The sequence below is a fragment of the Cupressus sempervirens genome, chromosome 7, assembly GCF_028749045.1.
Source record: "Cupressus sempervirens isolate cs-2001-9-10 chromosome 7, ASM2874904v1, whole genome shotgun sequence".
Taxonomy (NCBI): Eukaryota; Viridiplantae; Streptophyta; class Pinopsida; order Cupressales; family Cupressaceae; genus Cupressus; species Cupressus sempervirens.
In genome coordinates this window covers 739,521,655-739,539,905 of record NC_143124.1, presented here as the reverse complement: position 1 = coordinate 739,539,905, position 18,251 = coordinate 739,521,655, and positions in this window count along the sequence as shown.

Below are 18,251 nucleotides of genomic sequence, written 5' to 3'. Positions count from 1 at the left end.
AACAATTGTTTTTTCTGAATTCCATTTAACTTTCCCTATAGAAGGAAATTCTTTCATCAGATAGAAAAACATACATATCAAAACTAATCCAAATTTACATTGAGCTCCTTTGCTCTTCCTTATAGCTCCCAGATTTTCACTAATCTGTTGAAACATGAGCTCTGCCAGATCATAAGTGTGATCCCTTTTTATTATCTTGTATGAAACATCAACTGCTATACAAGGTACACTATTTAATCTGCTTGATTGATAGAATTTGTGTGAAATAATTCTTACAGCAAAGTCTAGTAGAGGATCAATGACTGTGTCGATAGTCATCCCTCTACTGTTCCATTTTGCACCTATATTTCTCTCAAGTACTTCCCTTTTGTCACTTCACAATGTCTTTGGCCGATCTAGGGTTGGAATACCAGTAACCCTATGAATGATTTTTTTGGTGAATTTTACTAGCCCTGACTCTAACCAAAAAGCTCTGTTATGTATTTGGCTCAAAACTATCCGTACCCATTCTATTTTGAAGACAATCGAAAATGCTAGGGTTTTGGTTAGTCCTTTTCTTTCTACAATGGAAAACTCATTTTTTAGTACTTTGTTTTCACATAATTTATCATATGCATTATGAATTTCTAAGTCTCCTATGGCACCAGTTTTACAATTGTAGCATCTGCGAAGATCTTCTACCATAACAACTTTATCCGGAATAACTGATAATGCACCTGCAGGATCATTCTTGTATGCTACTTTAGGTATGGGCTTAAATTCAAGTTGTTTTACTTCATTGCTGACCAACTAAACTTCATGGCTTTCTAAACCCTTGGTGGTTCCTGACCCGGATGCCATTGTTTTCCAAACTAGGGTTTTATAATTCAAACAAGTTTGTGAGACCTACGTAGCTCGGCACTTAAGAGAAATACCTTGAATAGACAATATCATTGTTGGAATCTTTCACGAATTGCTTCTGAACTTTTCTTGATCTTCTTCACTCATTTTTTGGCTTTTCTTCTTGATTGTGATGCAAAAAACTGATTAAAATCATGATAATATACCCTGATTTCATCGCATTAAATGCTCAACTGCCAACTCGGCGTCTGCTAAATTTCCTTTCTACTCGGCTTCCATTGGAGTTTTTTTAACTCGGCATTGGTTATCAGCTCGGTCGCTGTTGGGAGCTCGGCATCTATTTTGAGTTTTGACTCGATATCCAAAGGTAGTTCGGCATCAACATTTAGTTTTCGTCTTGACATCTTGTTTCATGTAGATTTATAGTTTGAATTGCTTCTTTGTCTTGGGACTGATGTCTGATATAACTTTGTATATCAGTCCCATACACTTCTCATGCTTAGTTTGATGAAGTGTGATCACTTGACCCATTGGGTGAAGTGATCCCTTCACTTGATGTATTGCACTCATCTCTCTTTTTCCAAGTCTTTTTCATTTGCCCCCTTATCTTTTCAATATCAATCTTTTCTTTTCCTTTATTCTCTTCAGACTTGGGTGCCTTTGATCTTGTAGGACAGTTTTTGTTGATATGACCAGTTTTTAGACAACTGAAACATGTGGTTTGGTTCAACCATCTTTTGTAGTTCCCTCTGAAATGTGTTCTTATGCAGTTCTGTGGTGTATGTCCATATTCTTAACAATAATGACAACTATACCTAGTATTGTAATCTTAATGATGATGACTTTCTTTTCCTTCTATTTTTGCTGGTTGATTTGATGTCCACATAGGTTTTGATCTGCATTCAAATGCCCTATGTCCATACTTATTTCAATTATAACAATGTCCATCAAATCTCTGAGTCCTTGTGAAATTGGATCTGCAATCTTGTGTCATATGTCCTTGCATGTTGCACTTGTGACAAAAACTCTTACTCTTGGGTGTGTTTGGTTGATTGAATCTTTTGCTCCTGCACACATTAGTAGTATGTCCCTTCTTATTACAATAATGACAAGCGGGTTTAGTATTCTTACCTTTGTCACTTCTTTGTTCAACACTTTTTGATGATTCTCCAACTTTAGTGCTATTGTAACCAAGTCCTGATGTATCATGGGCAGATCTTGGAGTTTTCAGCAACTGTTCAAAATACTTGATGGCTTCACTCGACTTGTTGAGATTTTCTGCTACCTCTTTTTCTCTGTTCAATTCATTCTACATTTGTTCATTCTACATCTTCAGAGTAGAGATCTCAATGTCCTTCACACTGAGTTCATGATGAAGGTTCATCATTTGAGCAAGTGTATCCATCTGCATGTTTGAGATCCTTGTCAGTTCAGTACATTTTTCTTCAAGTCTGTTTGTAAGATTCCTTTTTTCATTTTCCATCATGACCTTATCATCAAATGCTCGTTTCTTTTGTTCTGTAATTTCACATATCATTATGGTCTGTGATTCATGTTCCATCTTGAGAGATCTAATCTCTTCTGCTTGAATTTTGTTTTTCTCCATCAGTTCTGCTATTGCTGCATCAAACTCTTTGGTATCTCTGTTGGAAAATATGTTGGTGGTATCAATTTCCTTGTAGTTTATATCATTCTTAGCTATGGCCAGATCTTTCCTTTTTTTTTAATGAGTTTCTCAAATTGATTCTAAATTCCTCCAAGCTATGCAGAGCAAGTTGCACATCTATCACTTGATTTTCAATGATCTTTCCAAGTTTGAAAGCTTCCATCTCTAGATCTTTTCCTCCAAGCTGTTAAACTTTTCCTTATGAGAACTTGGTAACGCTCTGATACCAATTGTTGGAATATTCAAATGTGGAAAGAGTACTTATGAGAGGGGGAGGGGGGGATGAATTAGAAGTACTAAAATTTTTCCTATAAAACTTTTATGTGGAAATAAATTGCATGCATGTAAATACATTAAGTAAACATGAAACTAATAAATGCATCAATAACACATAACACTTGAAATTGGTAACCCAGAAACCCTCCAGGAATAAGAAGGTAAAACTGGGGTGGGGATGATACCCACAAAAATTACTGCAGCAATATTGTTTAACCACTTTTGATGGTTTTCCCTATTAAAGGCCTACCCTGTTAAAGGCTTTACACTATGTCAATAGTGACCTAGTTAGAGGATTTACAAACACTTAACATGAAGTGTCACCCTGTTAAAGGATTTAATCACCTATCTCTAGGATCAATGAAATAGCTATTAAGCTAACCTATCACCATAGGATTTCTATGCTAATACAATGGCTAGAAATTATTAGGTAAAATGAACTTGATAGTTTACAATCCTTGATTGCTGAATGCTGGCTTTGTTCTGCTTCATCTGATCTTGATCCTTTGTGATCTAATATCTTTTGCTTCTAAAAATAGTATATCAACCACTCTATATCTTCTCCTCTATATCATCATCTTCATCATCTCCTTCTCTATCATATCTTCTCTATTAGATATCATCTTCCTTATAAAGACATTCAAGGATTTAGGGTTAGGTCTGGATCTACGATCCATATTCAATCTTCATTTCTTCTTAATACTTATCTTTTGCTGATTGGTTGCATGCCTTTATCATTTTTCTTATTGGCTTCATGCAAATTACATAGGAAATATAAAAGATTCGATCTGATCATTAAATCCTTCGAGATTTCCTTTGTCGGCTGTAAAGACTGTTTTCATCATAGTTTGTGCGATTCCAAACTCTTATGCTAATATCTTGGATTAGTCGGCTCCTGAAATATTTTTGTTGCTCGGCACATGCTGTTCTACTAAGTTACTCGGCACTTACACAAAATTGTGTTACTCGGCACCTGATCTTCACTCAGCATTTACACTTTACTTGGCACCTACACTTTACTCGGCATTTACACTTTACTCGACATTTACACTTTACTCGGCACCTACACTTTATCTTGGTTAAGTGTATTGACACTCAGTTGTCAAATTTATTCTTATCATAGATAGTACATTTCATATTCTCAAATACCACTTTATAATTATTCTCATATAGCTATCGTGTTAGAAATAGGAATTAGTAGGGGGGGGTGGGGGGTGGGTGAATTAGTAATCTACAAACTTTAGTTGCCAAGTGGATATTATTAATTACTTTGAACTAAACATAACAAAGTAAAATAGTAATGTTGAATAATAATAGTAACCATGTAGAAAGATAACACATAACACCGTATTTTGTTAACTATGGAAACCTTGACCAAGGGAAAATCCTAGTAGGGATGATGCCAGTAGATAATATACTAATATATAAGTTTCTTGTTAGAGGATGGACCCTATTAGGAGTCAATAAAAAAATTCAGTATAGAGAGTCCCTATTAGGAGACTTCAAATCCCTGTTAGGAGTTGTAGTACAATAGATGCAAGATGAGCCCATTGCCCAAACATGCACTTCTAATTACAAGAAGAGCTCACTGCTTAAACAAGAAATTAGACTTTTGGTATATAGGTTCTATAACCTATTTCTTGATTGATCTATGATCTTCAGCTAGATCTCAAATCACAAAATAACTTTGCAAAGCTTCACATATATCACTTTCACAGGAAGTTCACATATCACAATGCTTGCACACTTTCTACACTTTCACACTCATTTAAAAATATAAGATGTCCTTTGCATAAATACCATTCCTTTACTAAAATTTTTACTAGGTCAACTAAGAACTCAATTTACTTTTCCAACTTAGAGTAAACATCTAGGATGTTAGCCCTAATTGGTCAAGTAATTATTTTGTAAACAAAAAATTTCTTTCCTTTAATTCCACTATCCTATTTCATTGGTAAAACAAAGATATCTCTTTTTTGTACACTTTTGAGGTTATACACTTCATCATCAACATGCATACAATATCCATTTAACTTTTCTAGTCATAATATGACATCAATAACAAGTTACATACAAAATAATACACTTCTGTAAACCAAATTCATACCTTGACAATTTTCTGAGTACCAAAAGCTAAGTATCTTTATTTCTAAGGTTTCCTGTAAGCATGTGCATCATGTGTTTCTATACATGACAACATTTACATATCTTAATTAACTAATTGTCAAAAATCTCCCCCTTTTTCATTGATGGCAACAAAATAGAGAAAATTGGTTAAGTATCAAAAACCTATCAAAAATAATAAAGTAACATTACATTAATCATCTATTACAACTTGTCCATGTTTCATATGCTCCCCCTTACAATATTATTTCATACCTTACAATATTATTGTGAGGCCTCACCCTGACCCTTCGTAGCCTTACTTGTTACACTATTATTTTGATACTCACGACTCGAGATGTCGAGACATTATCTAATGCTTTGAACATATTATATTATTTCATGTTGTGTGATGTTACTTTTAGATTGTTGATGTTCGTCATTTAATGTTTTATGTATATATATGCTGATGAAATAAGTAAACGTAGGATTAACACTTTGATTAAGGATTTTAATGGTTAAGAATTGAATAGGATGAGAGGAACCCTGATTGTTTTATAGATGTATGTTTTAATTTATGTGATTTCCTAATAGGTATATACATATGTGCATGTGATTTTATGGGACTACCGATGTGTGCAATGAGTGTGCAGGATATTTAAGCTGAGAAATCCAACAGAGGAACATAACTGATCCCTATGTACTAATTGTGGAAACCTTGTTGTTCGTAACTAAATTTCATTGTGAGATGTATGAATGTGTCTTTCTATGATCAGAGAATGTTAATGTTTGTAACTGTATTTTTATAGTGTCACTTGACACTCATGAATTTGACTATGCTCTTTAGCGTGCTAGTTAGGGTTAGCTGTGTAACCTTTGGACCTAAGTCAAATTAAGTTAGTGTCTTTTTTTTTTACTAATTTATCTCTTAATCAAGTTTAGTTACTCCTAATCTAGATTAGTGCTTAATCTGCATTTTTAGAGTTGTTAGATGGTCCTAAATTTTCCTAGCCTTTGTTTTGTTCCAAATATTTTCCTAAGGATTTAAAACATGAAATATTTATGCCCAAAGGGTATGGGTATGGGTTGGGGGCATTTTCCAACCCCTAAGCCCTTTTATTGACTTTTGAGGTCACTCAAAAAGTCTATTTTTACCTTTGTGCGAAAATTGCAAGTGGCTACCATGAGTTGCATCACCTCAACTCCACTTAGTGGTTAACCTTAGTATGGGTTGAGTTAGAAACTTCTAGATTTTTAGGTGGGTGGAGGAAGTTATTGCCTTTTTGGTGGTTGAGTTTGAGTCTTATTTAGAGGCCCTTCTTGGAGTAGTTTTTGGGGTTACCTAATCTCTGCTTTTAGAGAGGAGTCTTGGAAGATTGAAGGCAAGGAAGGGAAAAGCTCTACTCAAATTGTTCATTTACCATTACCTGTTTGTGAAGGTAGGAGTTCTTCATCTCCCTTGTTCAGATTTTCATGCTTGTTTTATGCTTATGCTACTTGGTTGTTGTTTGGATGCTGGTATGTATGTTGGGTATGTTGGGAAGGATTGAAACTATGTGTTTTCTTGAATGCTTTCCTTTCTTGTTTCTATTTGAATTTTGATCATCATCATCATCTCATCAACATGGTCATCAAAGGTAGATTGATGAGCATACCTCCTTGCATGGGAATTTTGGCATTACTCACCCTTGGAGAGGGAAGAAGTGGCCAATTTTAGGAAAGGTCTTTTTAGTTGGACCTCAATGGTGTAGAGTCTCCTCTGATGGTGAGAGGAGGCAAAGAGGGTAGGGTGTATGGGCCCCTACTTGTCATCACATGCCTTGTTTAATATTGTGAATTCTTGAATATGGAAAGGAATGAAAATCTTTGTGGTATTAGCCTCGAAAGGGCCTTGTGGAAGAATGGAAGTTCTTGATGTTTTAGCCTCGAAAGGGCTATGTTATGGCATGGTGATTGACGTCTCCCATTGAGAAAATCCACCTTTCCCTAGTTTTGATTCATTGTGAATCCTATTGTGGAAAACTAGTATGAATATGCATGTTTGATTTTGTCTCTTGGTTATGCTTGGTTGTCACCCGATCAGATTCTGTTCCCTCCTTGATCTTAGAAATGTGTTGCAGAATATGATATTGATCCCTTGATAAGGGACTTTAAGGAAATTTATTGATTGTTGAAAAATTGGGATTGAAATCCTATGTAATTTGTATTTCAAAACTTTTTTGTAGTGGCAACGACACTGAGTTTTCTTCCTGGTTCTTTCCTGGCTAAGCTCTTGAATCAGGTTGTCAATAAAATAAGTGATTAAGTAATTTTGCTTCTCTTGAGGTTTTTGTATTTTTTTTCTATTATATGAATGTATATCAAAGATAAGATGAAATGATGATGTTCAATTATGCAAGATTCAATTTGTAAAGTGTGGTGTTGTCTCCATTCATATGGGCCATAGAGAGAGATGTTGCTAATCCATGTAAATGTATGTTATCTCCATTGAGTTTGAAATGATTCAGCTCATGGTTGGTTGTGTTGAAAGTAAATTTGCAAGAAAATGTAGGAAAGATTTAGTTGAAACTTGATAGAGGAAAGAACCTTGTGTGTTTTGATACTCCCTTCAAAATGAATAGAACATTATCATTCTGATCTTCTTATTTTCTCAATTGCCCTAAGATTAGTTTAGTTACTATGTTATTCAATTATGTGCTCCATTAGTTATAATAGATAGTTAAATGAATTTGTAGATGATCATACTATGTAATATGGGTGTCATTGAAATGCATAGCATTTGAGGTTCACAGAAATTATTAACTAGGAGTTCATAAGAGATTTACGTAGATTTTTATGAACTTGAAATAGTTGATTTTGTTGAGCATGATGCATAATAAGATGATAAGTTAATATCATTAAGAATTTAAACACCAATCCTAAAAGACTACATAGTAAGACCTAAACTAACAAGTAAGTTTCAAAAACACATATAAAAGAGGCCTATAGAAGCACATTTATCATTTTGGAAATTGTATGGAAAACAAAAAATATAGTTCATACTATTACAGACTAATAAAATAATAGACCATCAATAAAATAACAATATTGGTTAGTCAAGTAAACTTTTTCAAATAAAACCAATACTTTATAATAATCCAAATATCCTAGCTAACTAATATCCTTTCTTACCATATAAACTTTAAGCTTTAAATTCTTGAATCCACTTGGCACCAGCTCTTAGGAAAGGTTATGATTACTCTTTCTACAAAGTCAAATAAAATATGTTGGGGTGACATCACCCCATCCTTTTTCCCATTCAACTTGGGTGCATGACATCTTTTACTTGGGATGGGAGTAAAGTGATGTGTTGTTTTTTTTTTTAAAATGTGTTTCATTTTACCTTGGCCTTCATTCCTTCCAACACCTAGGCATCCTAGCCTCTACCATACGAAGTGGAAGGGGAGACAGCGTTGTCAGTGCTCGGGCCACGTAAAGGCTTCATAGTGTGTGACATGGGGAGGGTGGGGGTAGATGTTTAGGGGGTTAGTGTTAGGTATGTTGGTATGTGGTTAGTTTGGGTGTTATGATTAGTATGGGACTTAGGTTAGTGAATAAGGGTAAGTCAGTTTAGTTTTTTTGTTAGGTAAGTTGTTAGTATATATTAATTTTATTTATTTATTTTGTGTTATGTTAGTATAGTAATGTTTATTAAAGTAGGATGTTAGTTTTTAAGTTAGTTCATTCAAGCTTAATTAAATTAAGCACTTGGAGTATAAAGGGGTAGTTAAGGGTTGTTTAAGGTTAAGAATAGATTAGTTAGTAAAAGTTTAGATTAGTGGATGGTTTGTTTATATTTCTTGTAGTTAGGTTTTATTTAATTTAGTTAGTGTAAGTTTTGGATTATTTTAGGTTTTGTTTATTTGTTTTAGCTAGTTAGTATGTTTGAGTAATAAAGTTTGTTTATTTATAGTATTAGTTAGAAGTGTAGTTTAGTATTAGTAAAGTTTAGATTTATAGGTAGTTTAAAATTCAAGCTTTTGGATTTTGTTAGTTTTAGTTGTTAGTAATTTAAATTTTATTTTTAAAATTATGAATTAGTTTTAGTTTAATTAATTTAATTTAAAGTTAGAAATTACTATTATCTAAAGTGTAGTTAGTATTAGTTTAATTTTTAATATTGTGTGACTTAGGATTCGATGATTAGTAACTTTTATAGTTAATTGTACAATTTATTGTTAAAATTAAGTTTAACATATTATTGTTTTACATTATATTTTTAAGTTATTTATATGATAAATATAAAGAGAATGAATTGATTTAAATTAAAGGAGAATTGTTGTTTATGTTCTAAATTAACTACATTGATTATTTAATATTAGCCTTGTTTTAAAAGATGTTGTTAGATTAGATTTATATTATTAAAATGGACATTCAAATCTATTAATTATATAAGTTAATTGATGTTTTGCTTAATAGATTTATTATTGATTAAAGTTGATAGGATTTAAAAATTTATTATAAATTATGTTTTACTATTATTCTAAAGGCAATTAAAAGTAATTATGAGCTAGATCTTTTAATTAATTTAATTTGGATTGTTGAAACTAAATAATCATTTAACCAATAAAAGTTCAAATTATCAATCTAGACCTACACATTGATTTTATTTTATTTTTAAACCTCAATAGGATGTCAAAGTATTGATAGGAAAACCCATCGTTGTCTTGCAATGTATCTATGTTCTTGACTAAGTTAAACTTATCATCTTAGTGGGTTTAATCATTAAAAAAATAAAAATTGTGTGTGTTTTTTCCCTTGTATTTTGGGCATGACAATTATCTTTTTCTTTACCTAATTTACAATTTTCTTATGCATTTTCTCCCCCTTTAACATCAATGACAAAGGGTAGAATGTTAAAAAATTGTCAAAAATTGCTATAAATTTTTTTCTTCTTTAGCCTTAAACTAATAGTATCTTCATGCAATCATCAAAGCTTGCCTTAAGATTGGTTAAACTTTTTTTCCATGTATCATAGGCTGATTCAAAAGAGGTGAGAATTGCATATAGAGCATATGATACAATCTCGACTGCATGAAGTTCAGAGTATAAAAATTTTGAGTAGGTGTCCTTGGCTTTGACACACTCCTCCAACTATCTCTTAATAGTAGATATTTTCAGAGAAATAAAATTTCTAAAATCTGATACTCTCTTCAAAATTTGATCTTTTCAAAGTTCATGTTTCCTCATATCATAATGAATATTGGCCACTTTTCCTTCAAAATCATCAATTTTACTAGAAGGATGCTATATCTAGCTAGATAAAGCCTCTAGCTCACTCATCTTACCTTCAATCTAACTATCAATATTCTTGGTCAACTTATGTGATAGAGTACACTTGATGTAAAATATCTTTCCATCCTATTGACATTTTCAAAGTTCCTTGATACAAGTATCAAGACTTAACAAATTATTCTTGATGTTCTGAAAAATAGAGATAAAGAAGTTTGCATCATGTGAAATCTATGTTTTTGATTTTGCAACATTCAAAAAATTTGAAAATTCTTCATCAAAATATTTTAACACTATTTGTGCACTCTATTCAGGATCTATCTCTGTATGCTAGACTACCAAAGTACTATGTAATCCATCAGTAACCTCGATCAAGGTTCTTTGAAGGCTCTTCACTATTTTATTATTTTTGATAAGTTTTGAAAAAGATGAGATGAAGTCACTTTAATCATTAGTATCAGTTTTTAGGATAGCAAGTGAAAGTGGAGTAGATGAACTAGAAGGTTTAGTGTCATCTTCCCTTTGCTTCTTTACAACTACCTCTTTGACTCTTCTTTCTTCTTTCTCTTTCTCTTCTCTTTCTTCTCTTTCTTTTTCTCTCTTTTCTTCCTCTTGTATTCTCTTCTTCTTATCTTCCTCTATTTTCCATTTCATTTCTTCTTTGACTAATCTTTTCTTTTCATCTCATCTTCAAGCAATTCATGCTTGGCTTCTTCTATTTTCCTCTTTTCTTCCTCTAATAACCTCTTCTCTTCTTCAATTTGTTTCAATTGATCTTCAATATCCTCAAAATGAGATTCAATCTATTATGAAATCTCAAAAAGGTTAGTATCATCAATGTTAATGGTAACATTGGTCTGATCTATCTACATTGTGTCACCACTTACTAACACTTGTGAGGTTCTAGGTGCCAGTGAAGTTGTTGCGTTAGACTCTCTCATCATATGACATATAGCTATCATAATTAAATCACTTCTTATCTTATCCTTCTCACCCACCATAAAAAGAAATGGTCTTACTTTGTTTCTCAAGTAAGGTGTTAGATTGTTCAACAATCTCTTGACTTCTTCTTCATCATCAGTCTTGCATATTGTCCTTATCATAAACTTTCGAAGTTCTTCTAAAGTTCTATGTCTTCTTCTCAAGCTGGTGCTTTCTTTTTAATAAGTCTACCATAGACCTTTTGATTTACTATGCCTTCAATATCCTTAAGTTTCATATTGTTATCTATTATGTATCTCGCAATAGAGATATCAATTTGATCTTTCTCAAAATTATTATACAATTAATAAATATTTTTCATCTATACAAAGTTGCCTTCATTAGCAATAGTTGAATTAATCTTTACTATCTTCAACTTCTAGGGTTGCTGAGCTTTTCTTGTTGATTAGTCATAAGTAATTACATTCTCTACCTATGTAGCTTCTTGTTCTTGTTCTTGTTCTTCACTAGATTCAACAATTGTCAACAATGTCTTTTGTCTCTTTCCTAGCTTGATCCTATTTGTCTTGGTGGTCACAACTTCCACTAATATCTCTAACTTCCTCTTCAACTCACTTGGTTGTACATCTGAGATTGTTGTATAAGAAATGCTCTATTTTGAAGATGTCTTTGCAATAGATACTGACAAAGGTTGCAGATATGTTATGCCTTGTTTCATAATTTGTTTGACTGCATGTGACTCACTCTCAGTCATACCAGCCTCTATTAAATATTTCTTCTTTATTATCTCTATCTTCTTGTGAGATGCCTTCTCTAAGGATGTTTGATGAGCTAATTAGGTAATTTCTTCATAAGTAACAAATCTATACTCAACTTGGTCCTTCTTAGATTTTAATAATAAATCAATGTATTCAACTGATACTTCATCACTCAATTCATAACCTAAGGGATCAAGAGATGTTTCCCAAGGTTCTACTACTTGAATATAAGTAAAATATGTATCAATCATCAAACAAATATCTTCTTTAAATATGTCTACAATTGTAGGTGCAATTTTGAATCTTTGTCTCATCTTCTGAAATGTTTTCATTATCAAATTCCCACTATCCAAGATTTTATCTATTAGATGTCCTCTACATACATTTTTGATCTTCTCCATTGTACATCTCTCACTACTCATAAGCTCTGTGACTAAAAAATATGGAAATCTCTTAAGTACATGAAAGAATATATGATTGATTAGTGACTAAAATATAAACACACCATTCTTGGTCTTCTTGATTTTCTCTAGGTTCTCAATAAGTTGCATTCTTAGAATTTCACTATGGTTAACTTGTTCCTTCTCAACACATATGTTATAGGCTACATAGATGAATTCAACTAATAATTCATCAATCTTAGAACTTGTACATATAGAGTAGACAATGATTCTACTTAGTAATCTTACATTATCGTGTTTAATGGTGCTAATCACCATCGCCTTTCCATTATAAACTTATTTTGTGTAGCTCTCAACCTTCTTCTTAACCAATTTCTCACCTATAGGTACACTTCCTTATTTGCTAAGACCAGTTACCTAATGAATAAGGTTGGTTAAAATATCAACTACATTATCTTCCATCCATAGTTTTCCATCATGTATTCTACTTAGTATGATCTCTATCCACTCATCCATGTCCAATCCTTGGTAGAAATGATATTTGAACAAGTCTAGTTCTCTTACATGTTCAAATCTGACTTTCATAGTTATATCATGGTTAAAGACTAATTCCATATCCTTTTTTATATACTCACTCCCAATAGATTCAAATTTGTTGTTAAGATAACTTCCTACATCTTCCAAATATACTACATTGTTTGGAGTAATAGATAATGTTGAATTAGGGTTTCCTTCTATGGGTTTTACAAAAACAACCTTCAATTTTGGTCTCTCCTCATTCTCAAAATTATGAACTACTAACATATCCATAATTCTATCAAGTATAAACTTTCTTGAATAAATTCAATGGTTAAATGATAAAATATATTTTTTGGAAAGAGGGTTTGCTTCAAAATCACCTTGTCAAGTTGCTTCTGAGTGCTCTATGCTTATGATGTAATCACAATGAAGTGGTAATCAAGTTTTTACACCATTTTATTCCTTCAAATTTAACTTGCATTAATTGTGTATTTTTCAAACATGAAAAAGCTATAAATTACATTTTGAAATCAAATATTTGCTCAAGATTGTCTATCTAGTCTTCAGATGCCACTCGAAGTTTACCATAGCTTCCTTCCATCATGTCAATGCTCCAAGAATTTTCACTCCACAAAATTCTCTATTAAAACCTAGATTTTATCTTTTGCTACAACATTTACTTTCTCTGTGATAATAATAATTCTTAATTATTTTGTAACTAGTTTAGATAAGCTCCAAATTTCAAGCCAACTTAGATACCATCTAAACTTATCATGATACACCTTTTCCCAACTTTTGTACCTATAATTCAATCTTTGAATGAAGTTTCAAATTTTGGTACTGTGAACAAGCTTAATTCAACTGAGTTGAATCAAACTTAATTACTTACTTCAATCTTCCTATCTTATCATCTTCTAGATTTTCTTTTGAGATGTCTAATCCTTTTACAAATGCTTCATTGAGTTCTTCTCAAAGTTCACTAACTAAATTTCATTATTCTTCATTGTCTTTCTTAGTTTTAAAGTTCCTTTCATGGTTCCTTTCACCATTTCAGACGTTTCTTCCATCATTCCTTCTATTTCTAAAGTTTATTCCATTGTTCCTTCTATCTCTGAAGTTTTTTTCCATTCTACAATACTTTTTTGTATGTCCAAAGTTTTTGCATAACTGACATACTAGAGCTTTTCTTCTAGGATTATGTTGATCATCAAGTGCATGACAATTTTGAGCTATGTGTCCAAAGTTGTTACATTTATAACACATGATCTATCTTCTTTCTTCATAAGGTCTTCCTTCTCTCAATGTCCTTTCATTAGATATTCTTCTATCTATAGGGTTAGTATTTCTAGACATTCTATTATTCCTTCTATCATTATCATATTTAGGTTTCCTATAATCAACTTCTTTATGACCCATACCATGGCAATTATGACAACAAAAATCCTAAATATAATTAAATGACTTATTTGTATGATCCCTTTTCATATGACCTATTGCACTAAATGAAAAAAACTTACCACTAAATTCATACCTGGTTTCATTAAGAGATTCCACTTTCTTTGGTTCATCCAATATTTCAACTTCCTTGTCTTGTCCAACTTCTTTGGGTTTATCAGAAGATTGATTGGATTCAATCTTATCATTAGATTTATCTTTTTCTTTTAGATCTGATCTAAACTCAGGTTTCTTTGTAGACATGTTAAATAGATAATCAAGACTAATCTTATCATAAGTAGGTCTCTATATTGACATTGAATCATCAAGCTTTTCTCTACTAGAATAAATTTTCTCAAGTTGTTTCTTGCACTAAGTTAATTCACCTTTCACAATAGTATTATACTTATGAAGGTCTTCATGATCTTCTTTTAGTGTTTCAGACTCAAATGTCTTCTTCTCTAGACTTTCTCTAAGATATGTATTCTTAGTCTTCAAATCAGATTCTACATTTCTAGGATCACTCCTCAAAGTCAACTTTGGATTTGTAATTTTCAATTCATGCTTCAAGATTTTGTACTCTATCTTCAGCTTTAAATAATCATCATCACTAGTTTTAGATTTAGTAGATTCAAGCTTTGATTTGAGATGTTCAATCTTATCCTTCAATTGTCCAATGTATACTTTGGAGTTTTCATATCTATCCTTCAACTTATCTCTTTCTTTAGCAAGGAGATCAATTTGTTCAAGTGCTTCTTCAAGGTTCTTCATCAACTATTCCATATCCATAGGGATCTTACTGAAGTTGTTAAACCTCCTCTGAGTAATTGTGCTCTGATACCAATTATTAGAAATAGGAATTACTAGGTAGGGGGGGAGGGGGATGGGTGAATCAATAATATACAAACTTTAGTTGCCAGCTAGATATTTTCTTAATTACTTTGAACCATACATAACAAAGTAAACAAGTACTATTGAATAGTAATAGTACCCATGCACAAAGATAACTCATAACACCATATTTTGTTAACTAGGAAAACCCTGGCTGAGGGAAAACCCTGGTAACATCATATTTTGTTAACTAGGAAAGTCTTGGCCAAGGCAAAACCCTAGTGGGGATGATACCCACTAGATAATATATTAATATATAAGTTCCTTGTTAGAGGATGTACCCTATTAGGATTCAATGAGGAAATTTAGTATAGAGAGTCCTTATTAGGAGACTTTGAATTCCTATTAGGAGATTCCAAACCTATTAGGAGTTGTGCCAACCCTGTTAGGAGTTCTAGTATAGTGGATGCAAGATGAGCCCACTACCCAAACATCCACTTCCAATTACAAGAAGATCTCACTACCCAAACAAGTAATTAGACTTCTGGTATATAGGTTATGTAATTTCTTTCTTGAATGATCTCTAATCTTTAGCTCAATCTTCGATCACAAAATAGCTTTACAAAGCTTCGTATACATCACTTTCACAGAAAGTTCACATATCACAATATTTGCACACTTTTTATACTTTGTCACTCATTTGAATTTGCAAGATGTCCTTTGCATAAATAACATGCCTTTACAAAAATTTCTACTAGGTCGGCTAAGACCTCAATATACTTTTCCAACTTAGAGTAAACATCTAGGATGTCAGCCCTAATTGGCCGAGTAATTATTTTGTAAACAAAATAATTCATTTCCTTTAATTCCCCTATCCTGTCTCATTGGTAAAACATGAATATCTCTTTTTCATATAGTCTGTACTAACTTTTGAGGTTATACACATCATCATCAATATGTATATAATCTCTATCTAACTTCGTTAGTCATAATATGATGTTAGTAACAAGTTACATACAAAATAATATATTGTTGTAAACCAAATTCATACTTATACAATTTTCTACGTACTAAAAGCTAAGTATCTTTATTTCTGAGGTTTCCTATAAGCATGTACATCATGTGTTTTGATAAATGACAACACTTACATATCTTCATTAGCCAATTTTCAACATGCCCAACACTCAATAAATTATGCTTCAATTTGGGAGTAAAATAAATATCTTGAACACTTTTCATACCTTCGTTTGTCTAAACATCCATGTCTCCTTTGGCCACAACATCCATTGTATTTGTATTGCCAAGAGTAATATTGGATCTATAACCATCATCAAGATTTGAAAAAATTTCCTTGTTACTAGACATATGGTTAGAGCATCTAGAATCCAAATACCAAACATCATTCACATTATTCTCATCTTTACCATACAAAAAAAAAAAAATTACCTGAGGAAGGATCCTCATTTTGTTGGGCATAATTTGCATTTTTGTTACCTAATTTTATTCTACACTCTCTCTCAAAGTGTCCTTACTTATTGCAATGATAGCATTGGATATTCTTTCTATTAAACCTACCTCTATCTCTTCCTCCTTGAGTGCCTCCTCTTCCTTTGGATCCTCTTGAAAAATTCTGATTTTGACCCCTTCTCAAGCCTTTTTTGTTGTTATTGCTACTGCTAGCACCATCATTTTTTGAAATTTTCAATTGGGAAGAAAAAGCCTTCTCATTAACACTGGTAGATGTGTTCCTTATTCTATCCTCATGTGATATGAGAGATCCAAACAACTCATCATACTCCATGGTAGCTAAATTTTTCTTTCTTTGATAAAAAATGTGATTGTATTCTATCTTGGGGTTAGAGATATTAATACCTTCTATATTACATGCTCTTGAATCATAGGTTCACCCAAAGTATCCATTTTATGAGTCACATCTTCCACTCTCACATGAAAATCCCTCACATTCTTTGTCTCCTTCATCTTCAAGTTCTTATATTCTCTTTTCAAGATTTGTAGCTTCACAACCTTGATCTAATCATTGCCATGGTAAGCATCTTTTAGAGTCTTCCAAGCTTTTTTTATTGTTTGTGCATCAACAATTTAAGGAAACAAGCTCTTCTCAAGAGCCATCTGAATGTGAAACAATGCCATTGAATTCTTCTTCTCATCTTCTTTCTTCAATCTCCTATTATTAGGTTGGAGAGTATTTCAATCTATAGGCTCTTCATATCCAGATTCAACGATCTCCCAATAGTCCTTCCCAATCAAACATATCTTCTTCTTGATTGACCAATATTGGTAATCAACTCCATCAAACTCTGGGATTTACAATTTTTTTTCCATGTTGTTGTCTTCCAAATATGTTAAGCTCTAATACCAAATGTAGAATTTGAAGAACAATAGAATTTTTTTTATAAAAAATACTCAAAATAAGGAAGGCTCTATTTTACCACAAAGAAAAATTGATATTCTATGACGCCTCACCCTGACCCATTGTAGCATAGTTATACATTACTATTTTGATACTCATGACTCGTTATGTCGGGACATTATTTGATGCACTGAACATTATTATGCTATTTTATGATGTGTGATGCTTTACTTCAGTTAATTGATTTCATCATTTAATGCTTTATGAACATGTATAATGATGAAGTGAATGAATGCAAAACTAACACTTTGATTATGCAATTTTAATGGTAAAAAATATGAGTAGAATGGGATAAACAATTGATTATTAGAAAGATGGATGTTTTAAATTTACATGATTTTCTTGATACATAATTTACATATATGCATGTGATTTTTTTGAACTACTGATGTGTGCAATGAGTGTGTAGGATATTTAGCCAGGAAACCTAATGGAAAGATGAAACTATACCCCTTGCCAATTTGTGCTATTTTGCATTGTCTTTCTTTGAAGGTTGTTATATAGTCTTGAAATTCTCCTAGCTTTTGTTTGTGTTCTATTAAGTCTTTTAGGGCTAAAAACTTTAAATTTAAGTACCCTAGGGGTAAGGGTAGGGGTTGGAAGTAATTTCCACCCCCTTAGCCTCTTTGGTTGACTTTTAGGGTCACTCAAAAACCCTAATTTTGGTTGATTACAAAAATTGATTTGTCTCCTTCATGAGTTGATGACTCAAACTCCACCTTGGGGTTACCTAAAGTCTAGTTGAGTTAGGACCTTATTTAGAGGCATTTTGCAGAAGT